The sequence below is a fragment of the Perognathus longimembris genome, chromosome 28 (genome assembly GCF_023159225.1).
Source record: "Perognathus longimembris pacificus isolate PPM17 chromosome 28, ASM2315922v1, whole genome shotgun sequence".
Lineage (NCBI taxonomy): Eukaryota > Metazoa > Chordata > Mammalia > Rodentia > Heteromyidae > Perognathus > Perognathus longimembris.
The window spans coordinates 39,971,751-39,994,223 of NC_063188.1; the positions used below are offsets into that span (position 1 = coordinate 39,971,751).

Consider the following 22,473-nt stretch of genomic DNA (forward strand, 5'->3'; position numbering starts at 1 on the left):
CTCTGGGTCAGTGATAAGAGAAAGCTTAATATTCATATCACGAACTATACCCACATTGTATTATTGCACATGTGTGTGTGTGAATGTATGTGTGTGGGTACGGAAATTCTGTAACTCTTGACATAATGACTCAAAGCAAGCCAAGTGAGTTGCATTATAAGAGAAACTCTGAGCTTAGGGAACATGGATCATTTATAATGAGCAGTAATCATGCCTGCCTTTTGCTCTGTAGTATGGTACTGCATTTTCCAGAAGTGTAAGAAAATGTGCTTCTTTGCAGTAGAGGGAAACTTGTCTGTCAGTACTTCTCTTTTGAATTGCATAATAATGACAGAGACTCGTGGAGTAGAGGATCATGACCAATGTGATTGTCGAGTCAAGGGTTGTATGCATGTTGGAAGAATTGCTGAAAAAGTCTCATTGTAAAGTTCATGCTGATTTCACTCCTCCCAGTGACTTGTGAAAGTTTACTTCTCCACTACCTAACTTACATTTGATTATATTTAATGTCCACCCCCAGTAGACCTCCATGCAGATGCCCTCCACCTGTATAGGTCTGTGCCCAGTACTTGTGTTGCCTAGGTAACTGGCACAACTTGAGGCAGTTACCTTCTCCTTCTCTGAGGTCACATCCAATCCACCTGGCCATATCGCTCTTTCCCTATATAATCCAGCTCAACATGAGTCCCTGCTCTCTTTCCATTTCTCTCTTGCTTGTTATCCCTCTTTTTTTCTCTTCTTCCTTCTCTGTTCTTCTTCCTTTCTCTGTTTCCCTATGTCCCCATCTTGTGTGGGCTGACAGTGTGCTCTCCCCCCAATAAACTCCTTTCTGCGTGAACCATGTAGTGGGTTTCCAGAGAACTTTACATCTGGTGCCATGGCATGACTTGGAAGGGGACAGAGTCAGGAGTCGCTGGATCCCCTCCTCCCTCTGCTTTTCTGGATACACATCCACCACACTACCTCCTGTCTACATCTGGTGAGTGACTCCTGTCTACAGGTCCTCTGTCTGACCATGCCAAAGGGACCTGGAATTCCTTTTTGGCCAATCAGTTCTCATTTCAGGGATGCATGAATCAAAACTTTGACTCTACATCCTTGTGGACCCCTATGTATGTCCTTATGGGCCATGTTTACCTCCTTGTGGACTCCTTCTACATCATTATTGGACTCCTATGTTCTCACCAGACTACTGTATAAAGTCAAAATGCCTCATGGGCTAGAAAATCAGTTCCAATAGCCCAAACTTTGGCTTGTGCCCTCGAGAGTGCAATGCAGGCTGGGTTCCAGGGACCACCCCCCCAGGTTTCTTCTCAAAGGCTAGCCATTCTGGGTTTGATCTACTCCACAAGCTGAAGGGAAAAGTGGACAATTTTAGAGAAATAACTCTGATGCTGTTTGTGGACAATTCTTAATAAGTTACAGCCCCTGCTTCATGAGACTTCTTGCAGGCTTCATTCAATGACTGGCATCTACCACCAAGGGAGAGCTGCTGCCTGCCTTCTCTCAGAGGGGGCCCATCTTCACCTTTTACCCATAACGTCAAAGCTCCTTGCCAGCAGGAAGTAGCCAGAGAGTCTATGTCCCTTTTCATAATTATTAATAGGCTGGAATGTAAGGTCCACCCCCAGGAGGGCTCCATGAAGTTCCCCCTCACCTGTTTAAGTCTGTGCCCAGTACAAGCATTACCTAGGTAACTGAAACATTTAGAGGAAGTTACCTTCTCCATCTCTGAGGTCACATCCAATCCATCTGGCCATATCTCCCACCTTTTCCTATATAATCCAGCTTAACACAAGTCCCTGGTTTCTTTCCTTTTTTCCCTTGCTTTTTCTTGCTCACTTTCTCTCCTCTTCTTTCTTCCCTTCTCTCTCTCCCCATGCCTCCATCTTGTGTGAGCTGGCAATTTGCTTCGCCCACAATAAACTCTTCTTTGCTTGAACTATTTGGAGGGTTTCCTTTCCTGCAAACCTTACATATATCATTTTTATATTTTTTTTCGTATTATTACTGGGGGTATTGACATTTTATGGTTCAAACTTTTAATGTCTTTTCTTACTATTAGAAATTAATGTTCCTGTTTATGTGTACCATTTCTAGTTCTTCAATAGAAATTTTTTGTGTACTTTATCCATTTTTTTCTGCTCATTTCAAAATCTTTTACTCTTGTTGATTTTCAGATAATCTGAAAATACCTATAAAATGTTTCTCTCTTAGCTTTATTTTCATAGCTACAAAAACGTGAGGCATTATTTATAATCATTATTGTTAGCATTTCCCCAGCCTCAGGTCCTCAGGTCCTCCCATTAGCCCCGAGATCCACCTATAACTAATGGGCCCCTCCTACTCAATATTACCTACTTCCCCCTTTACCCCAGAGAGAGAAGCTGCCACCTGGATATGGTGCAGATGCCATGTAGCTCCCTCTCCCGTGGGAGCTATGGCCCCACTAATAAACCTCCTTATAAACCTTCTTCTCCTGTCTGTGATTATCTCCACATGGTTCCCTGGGATGGCCAGGACATATCCTTTCATTGGTGCCGAACCTGGGATAGATTCCCCGGTGGAATTTCTCTCCCATTTCTGAGGGGTCCAAGCTGCCCCTGGGACCTATTCTGCTGTCCTAAGCCCACCCAGAAGACCATCGAGGAAACTTGTCCTGACAGAGCACTCTACTTCCATCCACCACAACAACAACAGATTTGAACCTCCAACTAGGGTGAGTGATCATTTAACTGGTGGCTTGGATCCAATTTTCCATAGGGTCACAGGGCCGAGGCTTCAGAGCCACACAAAGAGAAAAAACAGAAAAGAAAAACATCTTGGCGCCAAGTTCCGAGCCCCACTCCCAGGGACCATAGTCACCGGGCTAGGTCAAGGGAAACAGCATTTGCGGGTGATGACTCCATTGCTGTTTATTCCCTCATAGTCGACTCCATTTTGGAGTCAACTGAACAGAGCCCCACTGGGATGCTGGTGGGTTATCTCTAGTTGAGGTCTGCTGGTCACTCCTCAAGTGTGGGACAGTCTAACTCCATGTGGCCCTTTCATGGGACCTCTGATATTTTATAGGACCTACAAAACTTCTATGAGCACTCAGGCAGATGGAATTCTCTCTCTCTCTCTGCATCTATTTAAACTCTGCCTGGCTGCCTGCATGCCTGTGATATAGGATGGGGTGGTACAAGCTTCCAAAGGTACTAATGTTTGGTTAACATCTGCTTTGAAATACACAAAGGAAGGTTTTCAGTTCTTGTTATTGATGTTTGTTAAGCTTGGAGATTCTGTTAAATTCTGCTTGTTGTTGGCTAAATCCTAAGTTTTCTCTAGCATTGACCACGTGGTGGACAATACAATTGGTTTTAACAAGTGCCATCTTGGTTCCATCCGGGTTAAAAAAACACAAAACTCTTGAGGTGGAAGCCTACCCATCTCCCAGGTAATGGGCATGCTGAATTGCTAGAGGCAGGGTGGGTGATGTGGAGACTCAAGCTCCCAGTAACCCTGCCTCCCCAACCTGAACTCTGTAAATGCCCCCTTGCAATTCAAATGCTAGAAGGTGAAGGTGTCTTGCTATGAGCCTGCTAAGGCTCTGACCAGCTCTGCCGCCATTACGCCATGCCACGTGACTGTGTTCTGTTGCTGTCCTGTCTCCCATCTCCTGGACCTTCTCTGGTCATAGCATCTCTTTTCAGCTCCCCATTGGAGCTGAACTAGTTTCTCAAAATGTGGCTTCTCTGTTTCCTCGCCATATAATCTGTGAAATTTTTTTTTTTTTTTTGGCCAGTCCTGGGGCTTGGACTCTGGGCCTGGCTTCTTTTTGCTCAAGGCTAGCACTCTGCCACTTGAGCCACAGCGCAACTTCTGGCCGTTTTCTGTATATGTGGTGCTGGGGAATCGAACCCAGGGCCTCATGTATATGAGGCAGGCACTCTTGCCACTAGGCCATATCCACAGCCCCAGTGTGAAAATTTTTGTTTGCTGGAAAAAGTTTTGCTTTCTAACTGACCACGTGGCTCTAAAATATGTGCAAAATAATGTCATTTTGCCACTGGAATTCCAGAAAACTTACATGGCCAATTAAAAAAAAATTCTAAGCACGCCCCAAAACTTGTGCACAACTGTCTGTCTGTCTGTCTGTTTGTAAAATATCTAAAAAATCAAACTGGCATCATGGTTTCAAAATTACTTGCTTGGCTACTATTTTAACTTAAGTCTTATTTATGTTAAACTGATCTTTGCAGCCTGTGGGTGGAGTCACAGTAAACAGCCTGCAGGCAATCCTGACTCCAATCACCAGACTCTAAGCCAAAAGAAAACATACCCAGGTTTTAAACCCAAACTGATCATGTTTAGGTGCAAGCAAGTGTGTCTAAGAAAAACTGAAAAAGGTTCAAATATGCAGCACATGGTATAAGTACAGTACTGTAAAACCAGTGTTGGGGCTGGGGATATGGCCTAGTGGCAAGAGAGCTTGCTTCGTATACATGAGGCCCTGGGTTCGATTCCCCAGCACCACTTATACAGAAAACGGCCAGAAGTGGCGCTGTGGCTCAAGTGGCAGAGTGCTAGCCTTGAGCAAAAGGAAGCCAGGGACAGTGCTCAGGCCCTGAGTCCAAGGCCCAGGACTGGCCAAAAAAAAAAAAAAACAAAAAACAAAAAAAAAAACCAGTGTTATTCTTTATGTCTATCTATGCTAAAAGTTCAGTGTACATCTGATCCTGACAATTCTTTAGTATAGACTAAGATTTTGCTTCTCCATTTTTCTCTCCTGTGCTCTCATAAACTCTTTAATATCAAGGGACCAGAGTAATTTTGGAACAAGTGTGCAAATGTGGCTGCTGACCTCGATTTTCCTGACCTAGGATTGATATTTTGCTTTATAGGATGCAGGTCAACATGTGTGCTAGCTACGTGGACTGTGGCGGCCCATGGCTACAGAAAGCTGCCTCCACAGTCTGCTCTCAAACTGCCTGGTTTCACTACTAGTGATTCCTTATTCTCTCTCTCTCTCTTGCATAGGAAACTACTCAGGGAATCTAGGAATCACTGGTGATATTCCTGTGAAGATTTTGACAGGCTCAGAGTGCTCCTGCCCTGGCTCTGCCTGCCCCAAGATTAGAGTTGGGTTTATAGAAGGCCTATCATGAAGGTTGCAAGCAAGACTTCAACTGTGCAGTACACATGTCTGTGACTCTTCAAGGTTACAAGCATCAGAGTTGTGTTTGGTGGCCACAGGTTTGCACTGGGGTAGCATTGGTGTCTTCCCCTTCCATGTCTCAGAAACTGTCATGGCTGCTGGAGAGAGTAGACTAGGTTGGCCTTTGGTTTGTGTGGACTTTGTGACTAGAAAGCTGGTTAAAGGCCCAAGCCTTATAAAATCTTTGTAAAGTTGTCACCCTGCTTAAACCAGTAGGACACCAGCCTACAAAAGCCAGAGTATACTGGTAGATTTCAAATGCCTTTACCCAGTCTGTGTAGAAATTTTCATGCAACCCAGCAGGAGGTGTGACAGACTATCCAGGGAACTCTGAGAGATGCCATTACAGCCTCACCCAGATCCAACTCATCTCTCCTGCCTGCCTCCATCACACATGACTAAAGAAGCCTGCTGATTTGGGATGGAAGACAAAGCCACTTTGGATCCACTGAAGCTGAGACTTTTACATTGTCCTGACCCCTTGCCCTCTTGATTATTATTCATTTGTGTTCTCTTCCACCTGATATGATTTGGTGGCACATGGATCTCAGTCTGCTGTTCTCTATAGTGTGTTGACTCTTGTGAGCATCTACCTGGTGGCCTTTGCATGTTTTTTATGCTATTTTGCAGTTAAAGTTGTCACCCTGCTTAAATCAATAGGGCACCAGACTACAAAAGCCAGAGCACTCAGAGTAAGCAACCAGGGAGATGCATTTTGGTAAATAGTAAAAAGGTGCCTAGTTTGGATTCTTGGCACAATGCTATTAGTTAAATAGCCCAATGAACTCTAAAGTACGAATCCGTTGTTGTTTGTAGACGCCTAACACATCTACGGAGTTTTGTCATTGCAGAACTCTGGCAAGTATTTGTTGGTCAATTCTCAACAAGTTACAGGTAAGCTCTACTCCTATTGTTATCCTGTTGCTTTAATTGGAAATAAAAAGGGATTTTACAGCTAAGATTCCTTTGATTTCAGTTCAAAGCCAGCCTGGGCAAGGAAAAAAAAATCCCTCTAAAACTCCATCTCCCAATGAACCAGCAAAGACCCAGGCTGAAAGTTTGCCTCAAGAGACTCATATCATAGTAACCAGCCAAATGCTGGAAGCAGCACAGTGACTTAAGTGGTAGAGTGTTACCCTTGAGCAAAAGTGCTCAGGGACAGTGTCCAGGTCCTGAGTTCAAATCTCCGTGAATGCCAACAGGAACAAGATATCCAAGCAATGAGCACCTAGACCTACAGTACGAGGTCAATCCTGACAATGAGGAACCATGGAGAGGAGTAAGATGAGATGAAGTCTCATCTTAAATGGAGTCAATTTAAACTTCCCCTTTCAAAATTAATCAGAGCTGGGAGATCAAGAGAAATAGTTGCTTACCCACCTGATGTCCATACCTGTACATTTTCCATCTGAAACAAACTTGCATTCTTGCCTTTATTACTTGCTACACACACACACACATACACAAACACACACTATATACACACATATATATATACGTGTGTGTGTGTGTGTGTGTGTGTGTGTGTGTGTGTGTGCCTCTGACTGGTTATTACCAACCAGCCCACTATCCCTAAACACTCTCTTCCTGCCCCCAGTTCAGTTATTCCTTCTTTCTTGTAATTGGTCACAATTGGGTTTATGTTCCAATTTCTGGCTTGTGACCAGGGTGTGTTCTCCCATGTCATTCATGTTAATTGGTCCTGTGAACTTGTCAGCCTTTTGCCTGACCTTTTCAAAAGTCTCTATTAACAGGAAAACTTCACTCACCCAGAACGCCACCTGGGAACTTGCAGTTCAAAGCCATCCTCTTACTACAGGGAACTGGAGGCTTCACTTACACTGCTCTGCCCAGCACAGATCTAGATCCTGAAGACCCCAGCCCCAGTGACTCCTTGATGTGCCCAAGCTGCAGGAGGTAGCCAGAGGAGACAATGACACCCATTGGCCCTGGCCATTCTCGTGGAAATGATGAGGACTTTTACCAACCAAACTGTCAAACAAATACTTCTTGGATGGTACCAGAACAAATGAAGAATCCGGGACCCCTGACTAATTCACCCCTTTACAGCAGGAAGTAGCTCTAGAAGAAACAACTTCCGCCCATACTCCTGGCCAGGTACCCCTCCCCAGTTATTAATAAAAAACAAATGGGGGAATGTTAGCATTTCCCTAGCCTCAGGTCTTCAGCTTCTCCCATTAGCCCCCAGATACCCATACCTAATGAGCCACTCCTACTCACAATTAAGACCTACCTACTTCCCCTTTAACCCCAGAGAGAAGCTGCCACTTGAATAAGGGGCAGATGCCATGTAGCTCCCTCTCCCATGGGAGCTATGGCCCCATTAATAAACCTCCTTATAAACCTTCTTCTCCAGTCTGTGATTATCTCTGCATGGTCCCCTGGGATGGCTGGGATATATCCTTTCAATTATAACGACTACTCTTTTCAGAAACAGACTTCTGAAATTGACTTCCTATCCAGAGATAACTCTATATGTAAAAAAGATTAATTTATTCAGGCACTGGTGGCTCATGCTTGTAATCATAGTTATTAAAGAGGCTGAGATCTCAGGACTGTGGTTTAAAACTAGTCTGGAAGAAAAGTTGTGAGACCAAAAAGTGAAAGTAGAGTTGTGGCTTAAGTAGTAGAACACTAGCCTTGTTCATATAAGTTCAGGGAAAGTGCCCAGACTCAGAATTCAAGCCCTAGGACTGGCACAAAACATGAATTTTACACCATTCTGCAATAGGAAATGCATGCAGTCTCCACATGATAGCTCTTACTTCATATTCAGTTTAAGTTCAAATACTTATACTTTGAATGTAATAACTGTGCTCTTATTTCTTCCCTGAAATTTCAAGTTGTGTTCAGATATCTTGTCACATCCATAAAAATGTTCAATATTATGAAACATGGGGTCCAAAAGTTTAACCCCTCAGAGCTGTTTTAATTTAAAAAAATTCCATGCCCAGTGGATTTCTTGAGCAAGTTTCATGGTCTAATCATGTGACAACATTCAATAAAATTAAATACCTTATCCTCTTCAGCTTCTGCCAAATATCTCATAAACTGACTGTGGTTAGCAGCAAAAACACAAAGAAAATCCATTGTCTCCTTTGTTTCTTTCACATAATTTACCTTACAAAGCACACACTTTCCTGATAAATGATGAGATGGAAACTTGAACTGTTGAGTGTTCTCTTTTATTGCAAGTGGTTTATACATAGAAAATGGATCTTTAATTTATTTCAAGGAAATTTCTTTTTGTATTATTTGTTGCTGGGTGGATAAATTTTGTATATACCAGAGCATGTTGGAAGCTTTGATATTTACCAATGATATTAAGTGATGTTCTGTGATGAAATTATAAAGTATTTCATAAATATAGCTGAAAAATCATTAGCTATATGGCAAGAAATAAAAATAATTTCTATATCAAGTTATAAATAAAATAATCAGCTCCAGGTCAGTGAAGTGCTTTGGTGTCAAAAGTCAGCTTATGCATAATTCTTGTCATTTTAAATATCTATCACCTTAAGGGTAGGTGAAAACCTTTTTAATCAAAGTATACTAAATGTTAACCATAATGTAGAATATATATTATTTAGAATATATTAACTTATTTTCACTAAAGAGTACAGTATATAGTGGATATATAGTTGAAATATGTAAATGTAGTGGAAAAATAACCTATTGAGAGAAGAAATTTACACCATATAGTTGTCAAAGCAGAAAACCAGTAACATAAACAAAACTATCAATGATTAATCAATACAGATATGACAGAGCACAAATAGAAATATGACCCAACATGATGTTATTTCATAGAAGGTTTTCAACACAGAGATTGATAAGAAATGTGTAGCAAGGCTTGACTTCAGTAAAAGTACAATACAACATATGTAGTATGTAATATATTATATATGCATACATAACAAAAATATATAGATCATCCCCAAAGAGGTACTGTATAATAATCATTTGAATGAGAATAGTTAATTAAGAATTTTGGTAATATCAGAGTATTTGTCTCTATCCTGGAAATTAATATGTTGCTATTGACAATATAAAAATCTGCCTAGTCTCAGTGTCTCATGCCTGTAATCCTAGCTACAAAGGAGGCTGAAATCTGAAGATTACAGTTCAAAGCCAGGGAAGGCAGGGAAATCCATAAGACTCTTATCTCCAATTAACTACAAAGAAATCTAGAAGCAGAAGTGGGAATGTAGCTCAAGCAGTAAGAGCTCTAGCCTTGAGCAAAAATCCTCAGAGACAGTGCCCAGGCCTGGAGTTTAAGCTTGGCAACAAAAACAAAACAAACCAAAAACTGTAAGTACTTTGGAAAACAGTTTGACATTACTTTATATATCTGAATATCTATGAGCTCTGTAACCCAATAATTCTCTTCCTGCGTATATGTCCAAATAATTCTTTTTATTACAGCACAAAACTATTCATGGCAGCATTGTTTATAAGAGCATGGAGTTAAGAGCACAAAAGGAAGATAAAGGAATATGATTTAAATGAGAACAGCAACATAATCTATAAGATTCATAAACCCATCATCAAGAGAATATCTCTGTCTGTCTTTCTATCCATCTGTCTATTGATAACAATGCACAAGACCCAGAATATTGCATAGTATAGTAGATTTAAACATTTTTGATACAGCTCAAATAGTAGTTTTGGAGTGCATACTATGTGGCAATCATTAAATTTTTTATTTTATATTTGTTTGAGCAAGGATGTATTTTAGTACAGCAAGCTAAAGTAGGGAGATATGGAAAACAGAGAAATATTTACTGTTCTTCATATTGGAAATGGGAGTTAAAAACTTTTAATTTAAAAAGCAAGGAAATGATCAAATAAAAACTGAGTTTTACATGTCTTAAGCAGGAGTTAGATTAACTAGTAGAGGAGCACAATAATGGATAGAAGCTATAATTATTCTTACTCTCAAGGTGAGCATTTGTAAGATAATTGAACAATAAAACTAAGTAGAGATGAAATAAAACAATTTTCTCACAGGACCTACATTGTATGAATAATAGTAATTTTTTTTTTTGGTCAGTTCTGCCGATTGAATTGAGAGTCTGGAGCTTAGTAAGCCGACTCTTTATCACTTGAGCCACACCTCCAGTCCACTTTTACATTGCTTATTTTCAGGATAAAGGCTTGCCTTATGGTCTGCTCTGCTGTCATACACATTCATTTCTACATCACTAAAGATGAGAAACCCAGCCATTGTGCTTCTCTCATAGCTATGGTAACAGTATATGAAATTGTACTCAGCAATTGGTTGAGGTGGAGTCTTGTGATATGTATTGCCTGGCTAGCCTTATACTCTGACCTCCCAATCTCAACCATCAAAGTAGCCTCGATTACAGGTTTGAGTCACCACTCCTGGATACTACTACTCATTTTTTCATTTGTCATGATGACTATGCAAAGAACGAACACTACTCCAAGGAAGCCAATCAAATGCTTCTGAGGGCAAGACACTGGGAGATCACAACAGTAATCCTAGCTACTCAAGCATCTGAGATCAGAGGATCAAAGTTTGAAGCAAGCTTAGGCAGGAAAAGTTCGTGAGACTTATCTCCAAGTAACCAGGAAAGTGCCCAAACTTAAGCATAGCTGAAGAAGTAAAATGTCAGCCATAAGCAAACAAGCCAAGCAAAAGCATGGGACACTGAGTTCAAACCCTAGGGACACAAAATAATTTTTTTCATTTTCAATAGGAATGCTTTATTATTCAGATTATACATTTTTAATATCTATCTATCTATCACCTATCTATCTTCTATAATTTGGAGTGGCTGCTCTGTGAAAGTGACCAGCTTTGCTGCTATGTATCATGGAGCAGAAAATGAAGAACAAAAAAGTCCCAATGTTATTTTAGTGTCTATCACCATCATATTAAAGGTAAACTTTGCTGCTAGAATTCCAAGTTAAATGAACTGATAAACTCCCTCTCTGCACAAATTTTCTCAAGTAGGATTTCTGGTACTTTTGTCAAGTATTATTGACCAGTACATTCAGAGAATGCTAAAGATCAAGGTTTAGAAGCAGTGATGTGTTGAAAGAGCACGAAAACTTCCATTTCTCTGTAATTGTTGAACATAGGGGTTTATATAATACTATAGACTTCAGATTATCTCCTTTCAGAAATAACGAATTCTTGATTAGTCTCTTTCCTTGACTTTTATGGTAACTGTTAATCCTTTTGTGTCTGACTAATAATTCAGGGCAAGGTATCAAACTAGGCAATACTACTAAAGAATAGGGAAAGTATAGCATATTGAAAGATGATATTGAAAAGCCTAATACTAATCATGACAAATGCTGTCTAAGTCAAACTACTTAGTTTGTAATTTGCAAAGTTAGATCTAATGATGTGGAATAATCTGTACAAATATACATAGATTTCTGTAAATACCAGAAACTTGTGAAACAGTTTTCTCCATTCTGTTTCTGCATTGCATTTACTGTCTTCCATTGATGTTTCCCCATTCCCATTTCAATGGAAATTAAACACTAACCATTTGCATAATTGCTATTAAAAGAAACACCAAAGTATAATTTAAATACATAATTTCCATAAATATTGTAATATGTAGAAGGAGTCTAGCTAACTTTACGTTATTCCATTTTCTGCTTGATGAAAAAGGAACACATCCCTGAGAGTCAGCATAGGGAACTTCCTGGCTTTGGCAGTAGCTATTTGAATAACCTGAAGAAATCACTTATCCTCAGAATTTCACTTTCCTCATCCGATTGTTATGGTGTACACTTAATGTGGAGCTTTCTAATATACATGCTATCCAAAGCATCTGAATATTGCCAATAAGTTCTTGGTACTTGAAAACAGTTATGTCACACCTCCACTGGTCATTTTTCTGTTTCTATGAAATATTTTGATATAGTAATTTAAATATTAAACATTTGATTATTAACTCTCATTGATTTTGTCAGGGACCTGATGTTATCATACTACCCCTTACCAACCAGAATTTTAAAATAGCAATTTTATTATGATGATTGACCATACATCAGTCATTACCTCATGAAGATGATGACTTGATGTTGTTGTCACTTAAGCTATTCTCTCAACACTTAAACTTGAGATCTAAACTTTCATCTTGGCTTTGTATTACTTTATAAATAAGCCAGTAAATTTACTACATTTTATGTACTGGATCTCCTAAAGTAACTTTAGCATTTTTTATTATGAGGCTTTTAAACACTTTTAATGTAAACATTAAAAACTCCATTTTATATAATAAAATTTTCATATCCTTCCACTGGAATTTATGAGAAAAGAAACAAAGAAACAAACAAGAACAAAGGCAGCATACTGAACTGAAAGATTCAGAAAAATCCATTGATGTTCTATGCCAAGGCTATATTCAGAAACAAAGTACACATGAAAAATGCTGGAGAAAGACAGATGTAAACTGGTGACAATAAAGTGCAGTATCATTATAGCTTTAAGTGTTTACTCACAAAAGAGTTGCCACTACCTGCACTCCTGTGCAAGTTACAATTAGAAGACTACCAAATGTTCTCATATTAGTCTCTATTGTTTAAATTATAATTGAAAATTATTTTTTGAAAATACAGACTTTTAAAAAATGATTTAGAATGAGCTAAATTATAATTATGTTGAGGCAAAGGGTAAATATGTGTGAAATCGACTTTTCTATTTTGCTATATATGAATAAATCCCCAACCAGATAGTACTGAAGGCCAACTAGAACAGTTATACAAATGAAACCTCTTAAGTTAAGAACCCATGCATATTATCGAAAGCTGTTAAAAATTTAATTGAACTAAGGGATGAAGAACATTTTCACAATAGGGAAAATATATTTTAACAATGTAGTAGAACTTTGCAACCCTTGACATTTCTTCTTGAAACTTGTTCCTATACTGGTTCTGTCAGTTGAAAAAAAAAAAAACTCCAAATTTTCAAATGTAGTCACTAAACCCTTTGGATTAGTTAACAGCTTTTAAAGAAATTAGACACTTGAAAAAACACAATGAAAATATTAAGTGAATTCCAAAGCAAAATGTTTTTTATGGACCTTGGTATTAGGTGATACAATGAGAGTAATAGCAAGAGTCAAGTACAGAGGTAGAGAGCTTGCTGACAGAGAAGGATATTTAAAAAGATTAAGACTAGGTGCCTCGTTAGTGCAGTAGGTAGCACATCAGTCTCATAAAAAGATTAAGACTTCAGTGAAATAGTGATGCTTTATTAATATTTAATAGTGTTCATCCAATTAATTCACAATATGTTACAAGCATTAGTTTTAAACCCAATGAAATCTCACCTTGAAAAGGTAATATCTAGTGACAGATATTTTTATCCAAAAGACTTGTGGGAAATGTGGGTACAGTCAGTAGGAAGGAAAGGTTTCAGTATTTCCTAATCTCTGTCCTTTTTAACATATGGATGGAAATTTAGTTTGTAATTGTTCATTATTTGTTTTGTTATGTTACAGTCAATTAATGTGAGATTTATTTACTGTTCTTAATAATTACATGTAGTGATTAAAGCAGGTTTTGTTCTACACTGGAGTTTTCTTTTTAAATAACTCATGAGCAGAAAATAGCAGCTGGGTTTGATGATGTGGTTATTGTGATAGTCTTTGAAGGAATGTGATAGGAACATTATTTCTAAATGTAAAAAGTCTCATTGTTATATGCTTTACAAGCATAACGTTGTTTATGAATTAAATAGTGAACTTGTACCCAATAGTCATTGTTTGCTGTGCATAATGATGGCCATTATTTGTCAGATTCTTCGGTAACACTGTTCCAAATAACCAGCTGTGAGATACATGCTGATTATTGGATTATATTTGGTTTTAGCACCCCAGATATGTGAGGCAAGCAGATTCATACTTTCAATGCCTGACTGTTCATATGAGAGACAACTGAAATTAACAAACAATGTAATAAACCACAAAAACGTATAAAAATAATTTTATACGGGCTGGGGATATAGCCTAGTGGCAAGAGTGCCTGCCTCGGATACACGAGGCCCTAGGTTCGATTCCCCAGCACCACATATACAGAAAACGGCCAGAAGCGGCGCTGTGGCTCAAGTGGCAGAGTGCTAGCCTTGAGCGGGAAGAAGCCAGGGACAGTGCTCAGGCCCTGAGTCCAAGGCCCAGGACTGGCCAAAAAAAAAAAAAAAGAATTTTATACAATGAAATATATTTAGTACTTCGTTCTCTGACTAGAAACATAAATAGACTTACTGATGTCATTTTCATATTTAAAAAGAGGTTTGGATTATTCAGATAAAGAATACTCTTCCTCATCACAAAATATATTAGAACAGTTGATTAATTATTGCTTGCATCCTTCATATCACACATTGGCAGTGAATAGGCATGTGTATCGTCAAGATTCATATTTGAAATATCAATGTCTTCTGTATGTACTTACATATAGGCTTTATGAATTGAAAAGTAAAGACTGACATGATATATAATTTAGCAAGGTGTCTACCTTGATTTTTATTGGAGAAGAAGCAACTAAGTCATTAAGAGAATAGTAATGTCTACTAATGTAGGTAAACAATATCAACAGAGAACTTTACATTAGATATTAGATTATACATTTAAACAATAGAGAGGCTGAGGATATAATTCATGCTTACCTAGCACATGCAAGGACCAGGGATGTATCTCAAGAGCCATAATAAATCAATCATTGCATAAATTAATAAGGCAGAATTGAATAGGCAAAAAAGTATTTGGTTTAAATTATTTGCTTCCGTCACTTGACTTGGGGTTTGGCTTATTGTTCTCTTTCAAGGAGATTAAGGTGCTTCCTTAAGTTGTTGAGTTGCTGTTTCTCCAGTTTGCTGGTGTAGGCACTCAGAGATATAAATTTCCCTCTGAGTACTGCCTTTGCTGTGTCCCAAAGGAGCTGGTACTTTGTGTACTCATCTTACTTGAATTCCATAAACATTTGAATTTCTGTTCTCATTTCTTCAATGACCCACTGATGGTTCAGCAGTGTGTTCTTTAGTCTGCATGAATTGTAGGAATTTCTGTGGTGGCTGTTTGAGTTGAGCTCTAATTTTATTCCATTGTGGTCTGAGAGAATGCAAGGAGTGGTTTTGATACTTCTGAATTTGTAAAGATTTTCTCTGTGCCCTAAGATGTGATCTATTTTGGTCTTTGATCCATTTGGAATTGATTTTGGTGCAGGTTGATATATAAGGATCTAGTTTTAGTTTGTTGCATGTGTTGAACCAGTGTTGCCAGCACCATTTGTTAAAGAGGCTGTCTTTCTTCCATCCTATTTTTTTAGCTCCTTTATCAAAGATTAGGTAGGCATAGTTCTATGGGTTTATTTCTGGGTCTTCAATTCTGTTCCATTGGTCTTCAGGCCAGTTCCGGTGCCAATACCAAGCTGTTTTTATTACTATAGCTTTATAATACAGCTTGAAGTTGGGTATTGTAATTCCTCCAGTAATGTTCTTTCTGCTTAGGACTGTTTTTGCTATTCTGAGTCTTTTATTGTTCCATTATGAATTTCTGGATTGCTTCGTCTATTTCATTAAAAAATGGTGTTGGGATATTAATGGGTGTTGCATTGAATTTGTAGATAGCCTTTGGCAATATTGCCATTTTGATTATATTAATCCTCCCAATCCAGGAGCATGGGAGGTTTTTCCATTTCCTTAGTCTGCCTTAATTTCATTTTTCATGTTTTTAAAGTTCTCATCATAGAGGTTTTCCACTTCCTTGGTTATAGGCATATTCTAGTTATTACAAATGAGTGAAACCATCCTGTGTTGCTTTGGTTCTGGCTTACTTCACTTAATAAAATTTTCCAAGTATTTCTATTTCTTTACAGATGTGGAAATGCCACTCTTTCTGATGAAAGCATAGAATTATGTGTGTGTCTCCCACACACACACACACACACACACACACACATATCACATTTTCTTGGTCCATTCATCTTCTGAGGGGCATATGTGTTTATTCCATATCTTAGCTATGTGAATTAATGCTGCAATGAACATGGTCGTGCTGGTGGCATTAGTGCGAACTTGTTTGTGGTAATTTGGGCAAATGTCCGGAATGGGATTGCTGGGTCATAGAGAAGCTCTATGTTTATTCTTTTGAGGAACTTCCATACTGCATTCCAGAGTGATTGAACAAGATTACATTCTCACCAACAGTGTTGGATATATCCCAGCCAGCATCTGTTATTATGCATTTTCTTGATAATGGCCATTATAACTGTGCTGAGGTGGAATATCAGTGTTGTTTTGATTTGCATTTCATTTGTGGCCAGAGATGTTGAACATCTCTTCATATGTCTATTGACCATTGTTATTTATTCTTTGAAGAAGTCTCCTTTTAAGTCTTTATCTTATTGATGGGGTTGTAGTTTCTTTGAGAATTTTGGGGAGTTTACTTTTTGAGCTCTAAATATATTTTAGACATGAGGCCCTTGTCTAATATATAACTAGTAAACATCTTGTCCCATTCTGTGGGCTTTCTATTTATCTTGCTAGCTATGTCATTTACCATGCAGAAACTCTTCAGTTTGATGTAAGCCCATATATCTATTGTTTCTTTGATTTATTGTGATTCTAGATGTTTACTTAGGAAGATTTGACCTGTTCCAAGGAGCCCTTGTGTTTCCTCTACCCCTTCCTGTAATTTTTTCAAGGTGTTTGGTCTTACATTGTGGTCTTTGATCCATTTGGAATTTGTCTTTATAAATGTGATGTATAGAGGGGTTAACACTGTCTTTATGTTATATAGATGCACCTGAAATATTTGTCTTCATAGGATAAAAATGTCTTCCTAAATTTTTCACATTGATGAGAGCTTTCTTGAGCCCTAAAAAACCACAGTATAATTTTCCCAAAGTAGGCTACACCAGTTTCATGAAAATAATGATACTGTCCTTACTAGCAGCAAAAAACTGTTAACAGACTTTAGAAAATGGTTAATTGGAGGTAGAGTCAAAACCTCTGGAATCAGATTAGATTTATTTAACTAGTTCTTGGATGCAACATGCGCTTCCATTTGCAAAAGATTTGTATTACTTCTGTTTATTCCGCACAGAAAAAAAACTTTATTGTCTATGTTGTAATACCAGCCTGGTTAGAAATGGATAGGTCACATAGGGTCATGCAGTCACAATGTGGTGAATATGAGTTTTCAACAGCATATGAGAAAGTCTTCCATGTTTTCTATTACTGCTTTCATTATTCCAATTTATTCTTTTGCATATAGAAATGAAATAGCAACTACTTGTATGGAGAACACAGACATAAAAGCAGCCATAATTTCAGCAACTAGCTAGAATGTTCATTTATATCTAATATAGTTATCCAGATATATAGCTCTTTGGTAGACAATTTTGTTCATCTAAATGCCTAGTTAAGGCTTGAAAAACCATACAAGGCAAAAAGATGCTGTTCTACTACTGTTGATATTCAGTTTGAAGAGTTTTTCTAAGTATAATGATGTTTTCATCACAGTAGAATGTTCTTGACCTAAAAATTCCTAAGGCTGTAATGCTCCTTGAAAGAGGAAGAAAGAATGGAAGATGATTTATTGTTTTAAAATATAAAATATCATACTTGAAAAAATTCACTTCTCCAGAAATCTGTGCAACCCCCAATTTGAGAGAACTGGAAACATATTAAATACAACAAACTAACATATGCAGTAACCAACCAGGCACATGAGTTTATAGAGTTTAAAACTATTTTGTGTTTAAATCATAATCATTCTTGTTGTACTTGAATTATGGTACTATTTTTTTCTAGTAGTATTCTCATATTAACTTGAAAAGACTTCTAGTCTCTTATCTGTCAATGCAAGACTACCAGAAAATGGTTTGGAAATATCAGTTCTATCGGCCACTCATGACTTCGGGTGTCTTGTCTTGCACTTCCTCCCTACTCTCCACACTACTAGTAGACTCGTTCTCCAAAGAACAGAATTTATCAATATTAGAAAAAAACTGTAAAAATGGGAAGATAATTGTGACAGAAGAAGATATATGAAGTAGCCAAGGATAAGAATGATTAGGTTTCTTAGGCAAATAACTGTGTTCTGTTCAGAGTGAAGGATGTTTTTAAATACTAATAAATATTAACTATGTTTTACATAATTTTTTTTTCTCAAATTTTTATTATCAAACTGACGTACAGAGAGGTTACAGTATCATACGTTGGGCATTGGATACATTTCTTGTACTGTTTGTTGCCTTGTCCCTCATGCCCCCCTCCCTTCCCCCCTTTCCCTCCCCCCCCCAGGTGTTCAGTTCACTTACACCAAACAGTTTTGCAAGTATTGCTTTTGTAGTTATTTCTCTTTTTTTACCCTGTGTCTCTCGAATTTGGTATTCCCTTTGAATTTCCTACTTCCAATACCAGTAAACACGGTTTCCAATATACTCAGATAAGATTACAGAGATAGTGTAGGTACAAACATAGGAAGGTGATAGAAAAACATTATCAATAATAGAAACTACACATACACATAGGACGTTGAAATAGTTACAACTGTGATATATCACTTGTTTCCATAACATGGAGTTCATTTCAATTAGCATCATCTTATGTGTTTCTAAGGGTATAGCTATTGGGCCTTGTGATGCTCTGCTATGGCTTGCCTAAACCTGTACTAATTATTCCCAATAAGGGAGGCCATAGAGTACATGTTTCTTTGGGTCTGGCTCACTTCACTTAGTATAACTTTTTCCAAGTCCTTCCATTTCCTTACAAATGGAACAATGTCATTCTTTCTGATAGAGGCATAAAATTCCATTGTGTAAATGTACCTCATTTTCCTGATCCATTCATCTATGGAGGGGCATCTGGGTTGGTTCCAGCTTCTCGCTATGACAAATTGTGCTGCGATGAACATTGTTGTGCTGGTGGCATTACTGTGATTTTGTTTGTGGGCTTTTGGATAGATACCCAAAAGTGGGGCTGCTGGGTCATAGGGGAGTTCTATATTGAGCCTTCTGAGGAATCTCCATACTGCTTGCCAGAGTGGCTGAACCAGTTTACATTCCCACCAACAATGAAGTAGGGTTCCCTTTTGGCCACATCCCCTCCAACAATTGTTATTATTAGTTTTCTTGATATATGACATTCTTGCTGGGGTGAGATGGAATCTCAATGTTGTTTTGATTTGCATTTCCTTTATGGCCAGTGATGTAGAGCATTTTTTCATATGTCTATTGGCCATTCTCATTTCCTCATCAGAGAAGTTTCTTTGTAAGTCTTTAGCCCACTTGATGAGGGGGCTATTGGTTCTTTGCAGTTTTGTTTTGGAAGAAGGTAATTTTTTTAGTTCTGCATATATTTTAGAGATGAGGCCTTTGTCTGTTGAATGTCCGGTAAAGATCTTCTCCCAGTCTGTGGGCTTTCTGTTTATCTTGCGAGCTATGTCCTTTGCCGTGCAGAAGCTCTGGAGTTTGATGCAGTCCCATTTGTCCAACCTTTCTTTGATTTGTAGCCTTTCAGGGTCTTTGTTAAGGAAGTTCTGTCCTGTGCCAAGGAGCCCAAGTGTTTCTCCTACTCCTTCCTTTAGTGTCTTCAGGGTGCCTGTTTTGATTTCAAGGTCTTTAATCCATTTGGAATTGATTTTGGTGCAGGGTGATATATAAGGATCTAGTTTTAGTTTGTTGCATGTGTTGAGCCAGTTTTGCCAGCACCACTTGTTAAAGAGGCTATCTTTCTTCCATACTATTGTTTTAGCTCCTTTATCAAAGATTAAGTAGGCATAGTTCTGTGGGTTTAATTCTGGGTCTTCAATTCTGTTCCATTGGTCTTCAGGCCTGTTCCGGTGCCAATACCAAGCTGTTTTTATTACTATAGCTTTATAATACAGCTTGAAGTTGGGTATTGTAATTCCTCCAGCACTGTTCTTTCTGCTTAGGAGTGTTTTTGCTATTCTAGGTCTTTTATTGTTCCATATGAATTTCTGGATTGCTTCCTCTATTTCATTAAAGAATGGTGTTGGGATATTAATGGGTATTGCATTGAATTTGTAGATAGCCTTTGGCAATATTGCCATTTTGATTACATTAATCCTCCCAATCCAGGAGCATGGGAGGTTTTTCCATTTTCTTAGTTCTGACTTAATTTCATTTTTCAAGCTTTTAAAGTTCTCTTCAAAGAGGTCTTTCACTTCTTTGGTTAAGGTTATTCCTAGGTATTTTATGTTTTTGGGGGCTATTGCAAAAGGAGTTGCTTTCCTGATTTCAGCCTCGGTCTTCGGGTTGTTAACATAGAGAAAGGCCGTTGATTTTTGAAGGTTTATTTTATATCCTGCAACTTTGCCAAAGTTTTGTATCAGCTCTAGTAGCTTGGGGGTAGAGTCTATGGGATTCTTTAGGTATAGGATCATGTCATCTGCGAAGAGAGAAAGTTTAACTTCATCTTTTCCTATTTGGATCCCCTTTATATTCTCTTCTTGCCTAATTGCTCTGGCTAGGAATTCTAGTACTATGTTGAAGAGCAGGGGAGAGAGTGGACATCCCTGCCTTGTTCCTGATTTTAAAGGGAATGGCTTTAGTTTTTCACCATTTAGAGTTATGCTTGCTGTTGGTTTGTCATAAACTGCCTTGATTATATTCAGGAATGTTCCCTGGAATCCCAGTTTTTCCAGGGCTTTTAGCATAAATGGGTGCTGGATTTTATCGAATGCTTTTTCCGCATCCAGCGATAAAACCATGTGGTTCTTTACCTTGCTCCGGTTGATGTGGTGGATTACATTAATTGACTTGCGTATATTAAACCAGCTTTGCATCCCTGGGATGAATCCAGTTTGATCGTGGTGTATGATTTTTTTGATGACCTGTTGAAGTCGATTGGCCAGAATTTTGTTGAGAATTTTTGCATCTATGTTCATCAGGGAGATTGGTCTGTAGTCCTCTTTCCGTGATGAGTCTCTGCCTGGTTTTGGGATGAGGGTTATACTGGCTTCATAAAATGAGTCTGGCAGTGAACGTTCTCTTTCAATTTCATTGAAGAGTTTGAGAAATATTGGAGTGAGTTCTGTTTTGAAGGCCTTGTAGAATTCTGCGGTGAATCCATCTGGACCTGGGCTTTTCTTGGATGGGAGATCATTTATTGCTGTTTCTATTTCAATACTGGATATGGGTCTATTTAGAAGGCTTAAGTCTTCATAGTTGAGTTTGGGGGTATCAATTTTTTCTAGGAAATCATCCATTTCTTCCAAGTTCTCGAATTTGTTGGCATAAAGGTTTGCAAAATAGTCCCTTATTATTTTCTGAATTTCGGTTATTTCTGTGGTGATGCTACCTGTTTCGTCTCTTATCTTGTTTATTTGAGTGTGCTGCCTTCGTTCTTTGGTCAGGTTTGCCAGGGGTCTGTCTATCTTGTTGATTTTTTCAAAGAACCAACTCTTTGTTTTGTTGATTCTTTCGATGGTTTTTTTCGTCTCTAATTGATTTAATTCTGATTTGATTTTAATTATTTGCTTCCCTCTATTGACTTGGGGTTTGGCTTGCTGTTCTCTCTCCAGAAAATTAAGGTGCTTCCTTAAATTACTGAGTTGCTGTTTCTCCAGTTTGTTGATGTATGTACTCAGAGATATAAATTTTCCTCTGAGTACTGCCTTTGCTGTGTCCCAAAGGAGCTGGTACTTTGTGCCCTCAACTTGGTTGAAGTCCATAAACATTTGAATTTCTGTTTTAATTTCTTCAATGATCCACTGATGGTTCAGCAGTGTGTTCTTTAGTCTCCATGAATTGTGGGATTTTCTGTGGTGGCTGAATGAGTTGAGCTCTAATTTTATTCCATTGTGGTCTGAAAGAATGCAGGGAATGATTTTGATACTTCTGAATTTGTACAGATTTTCTTTGTGCCCTAAGATGTGATCTATTTTGGAGAATGTTCCGTGTGCTGCCGAAAAGAATGTGTATTCTGTCCTTGCTGGGTGGAATATTCTGTAGATGTCGATTAAGTCTAGTTGGTCTATGCAATTGTTTAGTTCTGTGGTTTCTTTGTTCAGTTTTTGGCGTGTTGATCTGTCCAGAGGTGATAGTGGAGTGTTAAAGTCCCCCACTATCATTGTGTTTGGGTCTATGAATGTTTTTAGAGCAAGTAGTGTTTGTTTGATGAAGTTGGGTGCTCCTGCATTTGGCGTGTAGATATTTAGGATGGTTATTTCTTCCTGTTGGAGAGATCCTTTTACTAGTATGTAGTAACCTTCTTTGTCTCTTCTTACCTTTTTTAA

The 22,473-nt window shown here is 38.3% G+C and overlaps 1 long non-coding RNA gene across 1 annotated transcript; it reads right to left on the minus strand.

Moving 5' to 3' along the window:
• Window positions 1-1,340: 1,340 nt before the first annotated feature.
• LOC125344281 lies at window positions 1,341-20,758 on the minus strand. The gene is made up of 4 exons (XR_007209455.1): window positions 20,748-20,758; window positions 6,977-6,981; window positions 4,102-4,110; window positions 1,341-1,503 (listed from the first exon to the last, which is right to left on the minus strand). It is a non-coding gene; the product is annotated as an uncharacterized LOC125344281 (long non-coding RNA).
• Window positions 20,759-22,473: the final 1,715 nt, after the last annotated feature.